Source organism: Aquarana catesbeiana, linkage group LG04 (genome assembly GCF_042186555.1).
Source record: "Aquarana catesbeiana isolate 2022-GZ linkage group LG04, ASM4218655v1, whole genome shotgun sequence".
Classification (NCBI taxonomy): domain Eukaryota; kingdom Metazoa; phylum Chordata; class Amphibia; order Anura; family Ranidae; genus Aquarana; species Aquarana catesbeiana.
Window position 1 is genome coordinate 623893846 of NC_133327.1, and position 17539 is coordinate 623911384.

Genomic DNA, 17539 nt, shown 5'->3' on the forward strand with positions numbered 1-17539 from the left:
CAAGAAGAATCACCTTTCCCTGGAATCTTGGGCAATGATCTTCACCATTCTGAACTCCAAGAGGATGCATACTAACCTCACAAAGTTGAAGCTCTGTTATTCTTGAGCCACGAGGTCTTGCATATGAGTGCCCTGCCCCCAGCCACACGCAAGATTTCAATGTGTAGGGCAGAGATGGAGGCTCATCCACCACTGGCATACTCTTTTGCATGGTGGATGACATCTGGATGTCCTGATGCAGATATGCTTAGTTCCACTGGGCTAAGAATCATCTCTGGTAGGACCTCAGGTACCTGTTTTTGACACATGCTTTGTGATATGCCTTTAAATGTTATATGTATTATTCTGTCCCTGGTTCCTCCACTTCCTGTATCTCAACTTATCCTGTATATTTAGCTCCACCCTTTGTTCAGTTCCCAGTAATGCATCTCAGCAGTTGTCTCATGGACTTGATCACATTGTGATCTTTTGACCTATCCGATGTTCATTGTTGTAAGATCCTTACAGTTTATGGATTAAACTTCACAAGATCAACAAGGTGCCGTCTGGATCGAGTCATTGTTTATCCAAATAAGAGTGGGGTTATCGTCTTCTCAACACAACTAACTGTAAGTTACGGAGATCGCACTTTCAATGCTTAGATTGGAGAGGCAGAACAGTACCCCCCCCCCCCCCCACACACACACACACACTTCTGGGAGATTGCAACGCGATCACTCAAACGTTCGGACCCCCTCCTCCTTCCCCTGATGCCGGGCCATTCAGAAAGTGCAGCGCGCTTAGCGCATGTGCAGTAGGGGACCGGCTTTACTGCCTGAGAGCTGATGGAAACATTGGCTGGGGTGCCGACATCGCTGTATTCCAGGACAGGTATGTGTCCTAATATTAAAAGTTAGCAGCTACAGTATGTGCAGCTGCTGACTTTTATTTTTTTGCTGGGGGGCGAACCTCCTCTTTAAGGTCTAGGCAAAACCTTTTTTTTATTTTGGATAGAGGGGGATGGTTTATACCTTTTGCCAACTTTGAATTGCTGTCAGAGTTGGGGAGACTCACGCCTCTATTTGAAAAGTGAGTGGAAATTCAATGTTTTAGAGTTGCCCCCAGAACAAGAGGTAAGATAGAAATCGCAATTCAATTGTTCATTACCGCACTTCAACAGTGTAAATGGGTCCTTGGATGTAATGTTTGAAGATTTTAGAAACTTAATATGTTCACAATAAAAGAAACTAGAAAAGTCAAGAATTACTGTCCCTGTACTGCTAGTTCTGTAGTCACCTGAACTTCTGTAGAAGGATGAACTTATCCTAGGACCCCTTAGTCAAGAACCCCAACGTAACTTGAAAATGACAGAGAAATGTGCAATGATGATTATTCCAACTCCGACTGTTGTGAAGCAATTAATCCCTTGTGAGACCTCTATGCCTGGCCTGTATAAGATATAATCACTGAGGACAATCCTTATCAGATAGCTTGAACTCTCCAAATACCGATTCCATCCACAGAGGTGCTTTTATTCTGAACATCAGGTTACAGCAGATGACAGGATACAACAGATGAATAGGTTGTGGAATTTATACGGTCAAAAGATGATATTGTCTGTAGCTTACTATGCAGAATACATGTGTCCTGCTACATGTGGCCTGTTAGCTGCATCCATGACACAGGAAGTACAATCTCAGGAAGAAAGGTGGAGCATTACGTACAAAGGATGTGTGTCATAACACTGTTCAGCTGTTCAGGAGCTACATTTCCCATCATGCCTAGTCATGTCTGTGACTGTCAGAGTTTTACAATGCCTTATGGGATGTGTAGTTCTGCAACAGCTGGAGAGCCGTAGTTTGAAAATTCCTGATCTATATCAATTCTATGCTCTGTTGGGGCGGCACAATGATGCAAAAGAGGTAAATAAACTCCATACAGAGCTGCAAAACACACAAGTTCACCTTGACAGTAAAGAAGGGAAATCTCGCTAACAGGCCTGGGATAGCTTTAAAATCGTACAGGTGTTCTAATCTTTCCCCCCTCTATCCAAAACTAAGTAAAGAACTTTTGGCTGGACTTACACACAAAGGCTGTCATACATGGCTTGAATTGCAGATGATTCATGGAAATGTAAGCATGACAGGACTAGTACCCCCTACCACCTCCCAGTATCACCCCTTTTGGAAAATACAGAACCAAATATTATTTTATGGTGCTACCTAATTTGTATGAATTTTGTTATTGATAACAAGGAAAGCAGTAAAATACTAGATTCCCTGCAGCCAGCAGCAATAGACTCCCACAAACAATAGATCCCCAGCAACAATAGATCTCCCTCAGCAACATCAGATCCCCCAGCAACAATAGATCTCCCTCAGCAACATCAGATCCCCCAGCAACAATAGCCCCCCCCCCCAGCAACAACAGATCCACCCCAGCAACAATAGATCTCCCAGCAGTGTCACCAACAGACCCCTCCCTCAATAGTAGATCCCTCCCAGCAACAATAGTCCCCCTGCAACAATAGATTTTTTCCAGAGAAAATAGATACCACAGCAGCCAGCAATAATAAACCCTCCAGCACACCACAGCACCCCTTGCTATTGCATACATTCAGTGCCAGAGGCGCCGGAACTGCGTTCCCCCACGTTCCTGTTGAAAAAAAGCCCTGGTAAGGCCTGGCAGGACTTGGGGTTGAATAACAGAGCTTGCAGAGGGTTTCAGTCCCCTGGCATGCTTTGATAAGAGCTGTGGTTCAATAACAGGAATTACATTATTGGCCACTGTGCGTTTTTTAAGGACAGTCACTCCCTGGTTTTCAGTAATTTTCTCCCCAGGCAGCAAATTGATGGACAACACAATCCTATTTAAAATCATTTGGTGTATGGCCACTATAAGGGCATACCTCCCAACATTTTGAGATGGGAATAAGGGACACCTACCAGCAAACGTATGCAGGCATAGGACACGCCCCTTGTCACACCTCCTTTAAGGAGAATTAACCCCAAAAAAGTTCATTAAATCCACAAGGGCATTTTTTTTTACCACTGCTATTTATTTACACTGGCTTTTAAAATTTACAAATGCAGCTATTTGGAATTTGGATGAAAGGTTTAGCACTGGGAAACACTTTTTGAAAGATAAAAAGTGCATTTTATATACAACTATATAGATCAGACCAAAATGAGGGACAAAGGAGGAGGAAAGAGGGACAGAGGGGCATTGCTCCAAATCAGGGACAGTCCCTCGAAATCAGGGACAGTTGGGAGCTATGTACGGGCCTGTTCACACAATCTGCTTTTTTGTACTCTGTTGCTATTTCTGTGCTTGTATGTATTGGTACTAATATGTGTATATTGCCATATTATCACATACTGCAATTGTTATTTGATATGAACACATCAGAAATGCTTTTCTGGCATTCATTTAAATTCTGCATTATCAAGTTTATGGGTATGCTTGTTCTTTGTTATAATTGTATAGTGTCTTGGGGTGAGAGGATAGCATTCTTTTGAAGGTATAGAATCCCTATGCATTGTGCATATGTCCTTTATGTATGGTGTGCAAGGGACATATTAACGGTTTCATATACAGTACACGAGACCCATGACGGTTAACATTGTCACATTATGGCAAATAAGTGACAGGTGCTAAGGACTGACTAGTGCTTGGCCATCTGGCAGCCATTAGAAATGGCTATGGGCTTTAGAAGAAAGTGATTAGCGGCCATCACAAAGCAGGTGACCGGTATGACACAGAACAGACATGGCTGCAGAGTGTTTTCTATGTATGTGTTATGAACACGTCAACCCTCCTCCCTGTGTGTTTTACAGTATAATCAATGCAACCATGTGTGAAGCAAACATCGCAGCTCCAGTGCTGGACACATCAATATATCTTGTGCTAACAGCTTTATAAAAGCATTGCCTGGGACTTTTCCTTAGGGGAAGGCAAAGGTTCATTTAGTAACCCCTTCATGGCTGAGGAGAATTTGTACCTTTAATGCCAAAGTGATTATAGCTCAAGATGTTTTTTTCTCACATGGCTAAAGAGTATTTTGTTGTGGTACGTCTAATGTGTTTTTCTCTCTGCAATGCTGTTCTTTTTTGTATTCTTAATTTAAAGTGGAAGAAAACCCTAACTATAACAACTCTTAAAAATGTTCCCTCTCTCCTCCTCCTACCTACACCATATTGCTAAAAGTATTGGGACACCTGCCTTTACACACACATGAACTTTAATGGCATCTCAGTCTCAGTCCATAGGGTTCAATTTTGAGTTGGCCCACCCTTTGCAGTTATAACAGCTTCAACTCTTCTGGGAAGGCCGTCCACAAGGTTTGGGAGTGTGTCTATGAGAATGTTTGACCATTCTTCCAGAAGCGCATTTGTGAGGTCAGGCACTGATGTTGGATGAGAAGGCCTGGCTCGCAGTCTCCTCTCTAATTCATCCCAAAGCAGTGGCGGCCCGTGCGCCCCCCTCTATCCCTGCTGCCGCCTCCCTATCCATGCGCCCGACCCCTTTCAGGACGCCGGACACATGGACTCCTATGGCGGGGGGTGGGAGGGGGTGTATTTTTTTTTTTTTGAAGCACCTGATTAGAGCCTGAGGCTCTAATAGGCTTTAAAAAAGGGTGGGATCGGGGCGCAGAGAGTGCGCCCCGATCCCACCCAATTGTGTGACCATAGCGAATGAATATTCAATATTTTCTCACCGCATTGCCTCCCCACCAATCTGGAGGCAGGTCAGTGAGACCTGTTTCCTGATTGGCCAAAGCGCCAGGCGGAAGTGGGACAGAGCGGAGGAAACTGAAAAGAGGAGACGCTGGAGAAGAGGTCACCTTACCAAGGTAAGCGCCGGTCCTCCTGCATGGGGTGTCCCACGATCCATGGGGGGGGGTGAGCGGGCCGTGGTGTCCTGGGATCCATCTGCGGGGGGGGGATGGGTGTGAGCGGGCTGCTGTGTCCCGCGATCCATCCGCGCGGGGGGGTTTGTGAGCAGGGTCCAGAGATCCATCCGTGCGGGGGGGGTGAGCGGGCTGTGGTAGCCTGCGATCCATCTGCAGGGGGGGGATGTGTGAGCGGGGCGGGACACTGGCAGCATATGATGGGCAGACTGGCAGCGTTTGATGGCACAGTGGCAGCGTTTGATGGCACAGTGGCAGCGTTTGATGGCCACAGTAGCAGCGTTTAATGGGCACAGTGGCAGCGTTTGATGGCACAGTGGCAGCGTTTGATGGGCACAGTGGCAGCGTTTGATGGCACAGTGGCAGCGTTTGATGGGCACAGTGGTAGCGTTTGATGGCACAGTGGCAGCGTTTGATGGGCACAGTGGCAGCGTTTGATGGGCACAGTGGCAGCGTTTAATGGGCACAGTGGCAGAGTTTGATGGGCACAGTGGCAGCGTTTAATGGGCACAGTGGCAGCGTTTGATGGGCACAGTGGTTGCATTTGATGGCACAGTGGCTGCAATTGATGGCACAATGGCTGCATTTGAGGGCACAGTGGCAGCGTTTAATGGGCACAGTGGCAGCGTTTGATGGCACAGTGGCAGCGTTTGATGGGCACAGTGGCAGCGTATGATGGGCACGGTGGCTGCAATTGATGGCACAGTGGCTGCATTTGAGGGCACAGTGGCTGCATTTGAGGGCACAGTGGCAGCGTTTGATGGGCACAGTGGCAGCGTTTGATGGGCACAGTGGCAGCATTTGATGGGCACAGTGGCAGCGTTTGATGGGCACAGTGACAGCGTTTAATGGGCACAATGGCAGCGTTTGGCACAGTGGCAGCGTATGATGGGCACAGTGGCCTCAATTTATGGCACAGTGGCTGCATTTGAGGGCACAGTGGCAGTGTTTGATGGCACAGTGGCAGCGTTTGATGGGCACAGTGGCTGCAATTGATGGCACAGTGACTGCAATTGATGGCACATTGGTAGCATTTGAGGGCACAGTGGCAGCGTTTGATGGGCACAGTGGCAGCGTTTGATGGCACAAAGACAGCGTTTGATGGCACAGTGGCTGCAATTGATGATTTTTTGACAAAAATCTTGTGATCCCCCCCCCCCCCAAAAAAAAAATTTTGAGCACCAGCCGCCACTATCCCAAAGTGTTCTATCGGGTTGAGGTCAGGACTCTGTGCAGGCCAGTCAAGTTCCTCCATCTCAAACTCGCTTATCCATGTCTTTATGGACCTTGCTTTGTGCACTGTTCCCACAAAGTTGGGAGCATGAAATTGTCCAAAATGTCTTGGTATGCTGACGCCTTAAGACTTCCCTTCACTGGAAAAACAACCCCGTACCATAACCCCCCCTCCACCAAATGATTTAGACCAATGCACAAATAAAGGTTCATAAAGACATGGATGAGTGAGTTTGGGGTGGAGGAACTTGACTGGCCTGCACAGAGTCCTGACCTCAACCAGATAGAACACCTTTGGGGTGAATTAGAGCGGAGACTGCGAGCCAGGCCTTCTCATCCAACATCAGTACCTGACCTCACACGTGCACTTCTGGAAGAATGGTCAAACATTCCCATAGACACACTCCTAAACCTTGTGGACAGCCTTCCCAGAAGAGTTGAAGCTATCATAGCTGGAAAGGGTGGGTCATGTGCATGTACATCCCAATACTTTTGTTAATATAGTGTATCCTGCTTAACCTGTATAAAAAAAAAAGCTCTGCGTACTTACCTATTTTCAATCCACTCCATGTTGGTCACATGGTTCTGCAGCTCTTAGTAAGGGAACGCTTGAACGGCTGTCAAATCTGGGAGTTGTGATCGCCCACTATAGCTCCCATAGCCCAGCCATTGTCAGTGCTCCCTCCTCTCCCCTGCAGCAGCTGCTCACTGACACAGTGGAGCCACAGCTGCGAGATAACGTGACCAGACTGTATCAGACTAAAATAGTTCAGTACACGGATCTTTTTTATACAGGTTAGGCAGGATAGGTAGGAGGAGGGGGGAGGAAACATTTTTAAAAATAGTTATAGACAGGCACTTCTTCCACTTTAAGAGGGAGGTTCACCAAGGTATACAAACAATACAGTTTTGTTGAATAGTCAGAATTGCAACATGTTCCATTATATTGAGTTGGCCCACCCTTTGCAGCTATAACAGCTTCAACTCTTCTGGGAAGGCTGTCCACAAGGTTTAGGAGTGTGACTATGGGAATGTTTGACCGTTCTTCCAGAAGCACATTTGTGAGGTCAGGTACTGATGTTGGATGAAAAGGTCTGGCTCGCAGTCTCCACTCGAATTCATCCTGAAGGTGTTCTATCGGGTTTAGGTCAGGACTCTGTGCAGGCCAGTCAAGTTCCTCCACCCCTAACTTGCTCATCCATGTCTTAATGATTTTTTCCTTTGTGCACTGGTCCAAATAATTTGGTGGAGGGGGGGAAATATGGTGTGGGGTTGTTTTTCAGGGGTTGGGCGGCCCTTGGTTCCAGTGAAGGGAAATCTTAAGGCTTCAGCATACCAAGATGTTTTAGACAATTTCATGCCCCCAACTTTGTGCGAACAGTTTGGGGATGACCCCTTCCTGTTCCAACATGACTGCACACCAGTGCACAAAGGGCCGGCTTCTGTTGGACTGGCTGGCTTACAAACAAAATGAATGTCGGCTGGTTTTTATTGATCCGGCAGATGTCGCCCGACATCTGGGCTGAACAGGTATGACTTCTGGTCTCACTCCTTTTATAAATTAATAAAAGGTTCCTCTGATTGGCAGATCAAAGAATACAAACCCTCTTGTGAATGACTGTGCAGCATTCAGCTCGACTCTATTCTACTGCCAAAACACAGCTCTGTATACTGTATGTAGCTCTGTCGACAGTTAATATGTACTAGTACTTGTTCAAAGAAGCAACAGCAAATAGCTTTCTATAATGTGAACAATATATATGCATTATACCTATCTATACCAGCAGGTGGCACTGCAGTGTTATAGTGTGTATTCTCTGTGGTAATGTCACAGGATGTACCTTCTTTATCTAAGCATGTTCTTGTATAATTCTTGTTCCTGTTCATGTTTCTCTATGCTGTAAGACATGTAATATATTTCTCCATAAAACTACAGCCGTATTGCTGCATCCAAGAAGCTTCCTGTGCTTATTGCAATACTCTGCACAATAGGTTATAGGTTACCCAGGCACCCAGGGCACCCAGAGGCATTGCAGAAGATACTACAAGCCCAGGCACTGGAAAAACAAATTCTACAGTGAATTAGTGAGTACTAAATGCAAGCAGCTGAAGGATGGCAAGTGGTTCAGATGTGAAGTCTGAAATTGCAAAGCTGAACAATGCCAAATACCAGCTGTGGAAGTTTAAACTAGAAATGTTGCTCGGCAAGGATGACTTGTGGCAAGTGCTAAATACAGACAGACCCACAGATGGAGAGGCGGAGGCCTGGGATAGGAAGTATAGACAAGCAAAAGCAATTATAAGCTAACTAGTAGAAGATGACCAGCTTATCCACATAAGAACAGAGAAAACAGCCAAAGGTATGTGGACTTCATTACAAAAGCTTCATGAGCGTTCAAGTCTAAACAGCAAACTGTTTTTGCTAAGAAAGTTGTACAAGATGAGACTTCAAGAAGGCCAGCAAATGTGTGACCATGTGAATGCTATGCTAGAGATCATAGAGCAGCTGTGTGCCATCGGAGAGGACATCAAAGACAATTATACTGTTGCCCTGGATGACCACCTATACAGGCTCAGCACCACAGACCAGCAAGCCAATATAGCCTCTAATGACCCACACAACAAATGTATTCACTTATGGCACAGGTGGCTGGGACACAGAAGTCCAGAAGCTATACAGGACAATTATAAAGAGAGGCTTATCAGAAGATTTGACAATAGTGCCTTGCAAAGTGGCGTATAGAAGCGAAAACCACACGTGTTCCCCTTCCACAGGCATCTCAAATAAAAACCAACCACCCTCTGTAGCTCATACACAGTGACGTATGCGGTCCAATGAAAACTTCCACATCAAATGGGAACAGATATCTACTGACCTTCATTGATGATTATTCCAGGTTCACAACTACTTATCTGATGAAACACATAACTGAAACATCAGAGAAACTTCAAGAGTTTGTTGCCATGTCTAGCAACAAATTCCAGCGCACACCAGGAATAATACGTACCGACAATGGTGGAGAATACATAAGCAAAGAAGTGGCCTCATATCTTAAGAGACAAGGAATAGTACACCAGACAACCACACCATACAATACTGAACAAAACGGTGTAGTAGAAAGGAAAAATTGCACTCTTATAGAAATGGCCAGATGCATGTTGTCACATGCCAACCTACCTGATAAGTACTGGGGAGAAGCAGTTATGACTGCAACTTACCTACAGAACAGACTACCCTCAAGAGCCATTAAAAGTACTCCATTCGAAAAGTGGCATGGATCAAAACCTAGCATAGGGCACATCAGAGTGTTTGTTTGGATGTAAAGCATATGCCTATATTCCAATTGAAAAGTGATCCAAGTTGTAGAACAGAGCCATAGAGGGCATTCTAGTAGGCTACAGTGAGCAAACTAAGGGTTACAGAATCCTACACCCATAGACAGACAAAGTGACAATAATCCGTAGTGTTTATTTTGATGAGAGCCCATCACCAGAAACACTGATCCCTGAAAGCTGTGAAGTGAATATGCCAAGCAAACCAGAAGAAAAGGTCAACCAAAGCGAACCTTTGCAGGAGTCAGAACATTGCCTAAATCAAGTTCCCCACCAGATCCTGCTGACCTGCCTGAAGTCAGAAGATCCACTTGGACTACAAAGGGGATACCACAGCATACTTGAACCAACATCCTGGGAAGACATAGAAGAACTGCCAAAACGTGAAGTCAATAAATGGAGAAAAGCAGCAGAAGAATAAGAATTAAAGTCACTTCAAGAAAATAAAACCTGGACACTCACAGAGCTCCCTCCTAACAGCAAAAATATAGGAAGTAAGTGGACTTTCAAAATAAAGTCAGACGCAGAAGGGAATATCCACAAATACAAAGCCAGACTAGTTGTCAAGGGTTACTCTCAGAAATATGGTGAAGATTACGATGAAACATTCTCTCCCATCTAAAACACTCCACCATCAGAGTGCTTCTTAAGCCGTGTACACACGCTCGGACTTTGCAGCAACAAAAGTCCGACAGCCTGTCCGACGGACTTTCGACGGAGTTACGATGGACTTTCGACGGACTTTCTAACGACCGGACTTGCCTACACATGATCACACCAAAGTCCAACGTAATCGTACGTGATGACGTACGACCGGACTAAAATAAGGAAGTTGATAGCCAGTAGCCAATAGCTGCCCTAGCGTCGGTTTTTGTCCGTCGGACTAGCATACAGATGAGCAGATTACTGGGTCTGGCGGAGTTACAACGTAAAAATTTGAAGCATGTTCCAAATCTAAAGTCCGTCAGATTTTCGACTGGAAAAGTCAGCTGCAGGTCCCATGAAGCCCACACACGATCGGATTGTCCGCCGGACTCGGTCCGTCGGACCAGTCCGGTCGAAAAGTCCGACCGTGTGTACACTGCATTAGTGTTGCTGCCAGGAAGGGCATGCAAGTCAAACGCCTAGACGTTAAAACTGCTTTCCTATATGGAGACATTAAGGAAGATCTCTAAATGGAGCAACCACCAGGGTTTGAGCAAAGAGACAACCTTGTGTGTAAACTTCAGAAGTGCATCTACAGTCTTAAGCAATCCGCAAGGATGTGGAATCAGAAAGTGAACAAAGTACTTACTAAAGAAGGGTTTCTCAAGAAGTAAACCAGACCCCTGTCTCTACTCCAAGAATCAAGATGACAGATGGATATACATCCTTATCTATGTTGATAATTGAATGTAATATGAACAGGAATGTGATACCTGTCTGAGTCACGTGCGTTTTCCCGCACCGCTCCTGTGTGAACCCAGGCTGAAGTCACTATGTCAAGCCTGGGTTTCACACAGGAGCAGTGCGGGAAACCATATGTGATTCAGACAGGAGTCGCACTACATTCCTGTTCAAATCACAAGCGATTCATTTTGTATGGGCTCAAATCGCACAGTAAAAGTATCGGTTTTAGGTATCGGAGCATTTTCATTAGTACTAATTCATGATGATCTATGCCTCTACTGCTTGCCCCCTACTATAACAGGAGTGAGCTCTCTCTGATTTAAATCCCTGCACATGCATGGTTTGCTGTCTCCTCCGTCGCAGCAGCACTCAGCTTAGAGGTATTTCATCAGGGAAGAGAGAGCGCATGTAGCCCTGGTCTGAGGCACACTCTGGAGTACAGCTGCATAGCCCTCGCCTTGCCTGCCAGTGAGAAGAGGAGGGAAGAGAGAGACAACACTGAATATTTCCAGGACTGTGTGCAGACACAGTGAGAGCCAGAAGAAAGCCCTGCCCACCACCAAGGAGTGCAAAGGAAGCTGTGCAGCCTGGAAGAGGACAAAGCCTGCTGGGAGGAGCAAGGACTTATGGGAAATGTAGTCCCCAGAGAGACTGAGCCTATGCTGCATTTTTTGCTTTTGAATAATAAAACCTCTGCACTGCTATATTCCAAAATCAACCATTATTAGTGCTAAACCCTCTCCCAATTTCAGTTGCCACTGTGCACTATATGCTACTCTCATGTATGTGAAATCTAATTTACAATACAAATACTTAAAATTAGTGATCAAATATCAACCAAATAACCACACAACAAATGCATTTTATTTACATATATATATATATATATATATATATATATATATATATATATATATATATATATATATAAAAGTTGCAATTTACTAATAAAGAGTATAAGATTTGTGACAATTTTCTTGTTCCACTAAAGGGGTAGTTTATGGCTTGCAATGTCCTTGCAGACTGCAATATGTGGGAAGCATAAAAGGGCCCCTGAAAAAATGTATTAAAGAGCATGTTTACAATATTAGTGTTGGTTTTTGAGAAACACCTTATTCCAAAACACTTTTTATTGCATCCTAATAAGGATCCAAGTGGCCTCCAATTTTAGGGCATAGAAAAATATAGGAGACATCGGAGGAGAAATAATAAAATCAAAGAATTTAAAAAAAGAATCAAAATCAATTTATGAACTCAAAACATTGATTCCAAATGGTTTAAAAAATAGAGTTCCATTTCAATTATTTTATCCGTGATTTTAAGTAGACATGTGCAGAACGAAAAAAATCATTTTGTTTCGATTTGCTATTTAAAGTGGAGTTCCACCCACTTTTACAACTCTTCAGCACCCCTCACTAAACTGTGCACTGTAAACAAATTGGATATTTTTTTATTTTTTTCTCAGCACCTACTGTATATCTGCTGTATTCATTTTTCACTTCCTCCTCCCTGGCCGCGGCCCATCGCATAATTTCCTGTTTGCAATGACTTCTGGGAAGGGGCGGCAACTTCCTCTGACACTGCCGTTGCTATGGAAACCTGACCTGAAACCTATTACACTGCTTGTGCTGCACTGAGCATGTGCGAGATCTGCAAGGATGAGATCCAGGAAGAAATACAGTCTGGCCTCAGATGCCCACACTTAAGATGGCCATGACCTGCTGTAAGTTTATAAAATAACAAACTATTGCTATAAACTAACAAAACAGACCTTAGTTTATAGACTAACTTTACTAGAATACATTAAGCTTGTGTATTATAGGGGTATTTTTATTTAAAAAGTATAATTTCGGCCGGAACACCACTTTAAATAAATTTGTTTATGGTTCTAAAGGCTCAAGGTTTTTTTACCTTCATGCATTCTATGCATAAAGGTAAAAAAACCTTCTCTGTGCAGCCCCCCCCCCCTCCCCCCAAAGGCTCATTTACACTTGCTTCAACTTCAACACACATTAAAGCGCCTATTGCTTCAACATGCTTTTTTTTTATGTACTTTTGATGCTTCGATGAAGCTTAGGTGGCGCTTCAATTATGCTTTGGTAGTGCTTTGATTATGCTTTCTTCACCATTCTGATGATTTGGTTTGAACATCAACAAGTCATCTTTACCACGTCTAGATGCCTAAATGCATTGAGTTGCTGCCATGTGATTGGCTGATTAGAAATTTGTGTTACCAAGAAATTGAACATGTGTACCTAATAAAGTGACCGGTGAGTGTATATAAATTGAAGGTTAATATGAGGAGCTGTAGTCCGCTTTTTAAAGAGTAACTCCATGTTTGTTGGAAAAAAACATTCTCCTCTGGGTGATCTAACAAAGTTTGTTGCAGAGTTCTACCTCCTGTTATTCTGAAGATATAGTTGTTTGTTTCTCTGTATCCATGGGGAAAGTGAATCTAATGGGAGTGATTTTATAAATACCAATCAACTGCTGTACTTGCAAGGTTCTAATGAGGAAAGTGGCAGGGCCTGCATCCCTTTAGACGTGACTTCCCTTTCGTAGTATCCCACCACCCAGTACTGACATCTTTGGGTGGCCGGCTTACGGGTCTCAATCACTGGCATTGCTGAATTTGTACAATGAGCAGCACATGCGTGGCTCACTATACAAGGGCGTCTTCTACATTAAAAATCCTGCCTATTCGCCAATTTTATTTTCATAGGCTAAAGTTTAATTTTAATATATGAGCCGATGATAGAAAGTGAACAAAAAGGGTTGAAGTAAAGATTGCAATACAAGAAGGTTTCTAATGTGATGTGGAGTAAAATGGATGTGCATGAACTTTGGTCTCTGGTAAAATGGTGCCAAATTTTAATGGTGGCTGAGAGCTATAAGAATAAGCTAAGAATAAGCTGTCACCCAATCCTGATGCCCCTGAGGAAGTCACATGGTTAGGTAATGAAACGCATTGGGCGGAGCTTTGGATGACATCATTGCATACATCGTGGACATGGAAGTGACTCGGTTTTTATGTATGTACATTGGCCGATGATGTCCCAGTATATCCTAATACTGCTCTTTGTTATCTATGTGCATGGAAGTGATGTGCACTTTATAATATGAGTGGTTTTACTTTTATTTTAAATAAACAGTTTTAAAATGGTAAAACACTAATGGAGGTTTCCTTTGTTTTTGCACTGTCTGCCCTGAGAACCAGAGGAAGAGGAGGAGGAAAAGTACAAGTAGGAACAAAAGACCCATGGACCCCACTTAAAGGGTAAAATGCTATATATGACCTAATACAATATACATATGGGTCATAGACAGAGGAGAGAGCGTGCACCCCCTTTTGTAGCCAGTGTACCAGCATCTGACATAAGAAAAGAAGACTTCAGCAGAGAAAGTGTCTCAGCCAAGGAATACCTAGTGGACACAAGCTAAAGATAGAAAATTTGGGTCCAGAAGACACCTCTTTCTGAAGATGCAGTGGGCTCATCTGCCAGAGAAACGTCTGAACTGAATGATAAGCGATGAATCCAGCCTGCTGTGGGAACCTCAGGTGATGCAAGATTCGTTCTGAAGAAGTTATCATTACTGAAGTGCCCAAAGCATTCATACCAGTGAACAGTGGCTCTGGTCCTCCTTTTGACACACCTTGGTGGAAGTTTCCAATGCCTGTTCCCTTTGCAAAGCAATGCCACAAAATTAGCCTGACATCCAGGGTCAAGTGTGCATAATGCAGTCTATTGTTATTTCTTTCATGTGAGCAAATATTATTTGGCTCTTTGTCGGTGTAAACTTGATGTTTGGCTGTTATACTGTTATGTCCTTCTATGTCATGTTTGATAATTTATTTCTTCCACTGGTTCCCCTGTTGCTCCTTTGGGGACCAAAGGCTTTTGGTAGGGAGAGTGTGTAGCCTGGGTCCAAGGCACAGTACAGCTGCATAGACCAGGCTGTATCTGACAGTATCTAACATGTTGCAGCCATTCACACACAGCCAGTACTGCAGCTGTTGTCCCTCTCCTTGCCTGCCAGTGAGGAGGGAGGGGAGAGAGATAGACTAAACACTGAACATTTTCAGGGCTGGTTGCAGTCACTGAGCGAGACAGAAGAAAGCCCCTCCCACCACCAGTGAGAGCAGATGAAGCTGTAATGTAATGCTGTGCACCCCGGAAAAGGACAAAGCCTGTTGGGAGGAGCAAGGATTTGTGAGAGATGTAGTCCCCACAGAGACTGAACCTGTGCTGCGATTTTACTCTTCCTCCGCAGATGCTAGCATTACCATAGCTCTGCAGAGGAGGGACAGGAAAGGCTGTTCCTGGACTTGGGGCAGTCATTGGGAGGATGTTGTGGAGCACAACTGTGAAGCAGGCTGCTGAAGTGATGATTAGCTGCAGTGTTGGAGATGCAGGGAGGCAGATTTGCCTAAATTTTCAGGTTTGTGGCAATGCCACTGTCAATTTTGGTGTTTCCCCAGGGTCGTGGGGAGGATGAACCAGCAGCTGGTATCATTGAGACCCAGACAGATAGTGGGAGGAGACAAGTCGTCATCCTCTGTGTCTGTGAGAGGCCACTGGCCATGCGTCTATGTACAGTATTGGTGCTTGGGACACTGTTTAGGCTCTTACACCCAGGTCTTTGGCCCACATTTGGGCCCCAATGTACTGGCCAGTGGGAAAGGGTTTGCTAGGGACTGTAGGATCATTACTTTTGAATTCCCCCTTAGTCGGGACCCCCCCTGACAGGAAAACTTTTCACCCGAGATCAGTCACAACTCCGAGTATTATGAAAGCAAGAAAATTTATTTCAGATGCACCGGTGCAAATAGATAATGCTTACATGCTGAGGAAAAAAGCAGAAGTCATACAGACACAGGATGTGTGACCTTTTTATAGGATCAACAGACAAAATCTTATTGGCTAAAAGTTCACTGGTGGCTCATGACGCATAACAGCTTTATTGCCAATCACAATGCACTTTTACAATCTATTCCCTTATATAGCAAAGCTTGTGGTTTTCTGGCCTGCGGCTTTAGCCATGATCCTGGTATCATGTTTTAGACCCCTTTCACACCAAGGAGCTTCATAAACGCTCTAAAACGCCTTAGCGTTATTACCGCGTTTTTACAGTGTTTTAGGGACGTTAGCGGTAAAATTAACGCAACGCTGCAGGTGTTTTAACAGCGTTTTTCAAGTGTTATTGAAGCATGTGTTATTGATGCTATCTTTCTGCTCTCATGTTTATCCTTTGTGATATCATGTAAAACAAGCAGTGTCTTGTTTTACTTCAAATTTTCATTTTTCTGGGATTAGTTCTTTTTTTGGCACTTTAATTTAGTTTTTTTGGCACTTTGATGGCCTGTTTAATCATTCTGGCCTTCCCACAAGTTCAGTCCTGTTGTTGTAGATGCTCTTTTTTCAGCTTGCATCTTTACCTTTTTGTGAGATCATGTGAATTTTCTACAGCTCAGGGTGGATTATAGGCGCTATTTAGGCGTTTTTACAGCGTTTTCAATTCATTTCAATGGAGAGGGGCGTTTTTGAAGCGTCTTTTTCAATGCCCAAAAAGCTGCTCCAAAGATGCTGCTTGCAGGACTTTTCTCAACGCCCCAGTGTGAAAGGGTCCATTGAGATGCATGGGGAGCGTTTTATGAGCGTTTTAATAGTGTTATTTTTAGCGCTAAAATGCTGCAAAAACGCCTTGGTGTGAAAGGGGTCTCATACTCGGGCGTTTTTCAGGCGCTTTAGCGTTAAAAAAAGCGCCTGTAAAGCACCTGAAAGAAGCCTCATCTGCAATCCCAATGTGAAAGCCTGAGTGCTTTCACACTGAGACCCCTTTCACACTGGGGCATTTTTCAGGTGCTTTAGCATTAAAAAAAGTGCCTGTAAAGCGCCTGAAAGGAGCCTCATCTGCAATCCCAATGTGAAAGCCCGAGTGCTTTCACACCAGGGCGCTGCGCTGGCAGGGCATCAAAAAAAGTCCTGCAAGGAGCTTCTTTGCAGCACTTTCGTGTTTTTGCCACCAGGCTGCGTGCGCTGATGGCCCGAGCCCTTTCACACTGCCAGCGCCCGAAAAACGCCCCAGTGTGAAAAGGGTCTTAAGCGGCGTTTTACCAGCGTTTTTCGGGCGTTGGCAGTGTGAAAGGGCTCGGGCTTTCACATTGGGATTGCAGATGAGGCTTCTTTCAGGCGCTTTACAGGCGCTTTTTTTTAACGCTAAAGCACCTGAAAAGCGCCTGAAAAACACCCCAGTGTGAAAGGGGTCTTAGAGTTGGCGACTGGCTTTCCATTAAGAGTGATCCAAAAATGAACATTCGTTCCTCCCTCTCCCCTGTGACGAATGAAGTCAGAAGTGATGAGAATTTTGTCACTTCCGGTTTCAGTATGTGTTTCCCTGGCCGATACTGGCCAGAGAAGTGGACGATCATACTGATCACAATCATACTGATTGGCCACCTTGGTGGGCAAAGGAGGGCTCAGGGGTCTATAAGATCCCTGATGCCTCAATAAAGAATACCTGTAACTGCCTAAGCTATCCAAAGGATGTTGCTCATATAAAGTTAAATCCTTTTTTAAAGTACAAAAAATTGTTAACAAAACAAATAAAAATAAAAGCATCCCTCTCCCCGTGCAGCTCACATTTAACTCTAAACTGGTAACCTGTAAAGGCTTTTAAAAACATTGCCTATTAGGA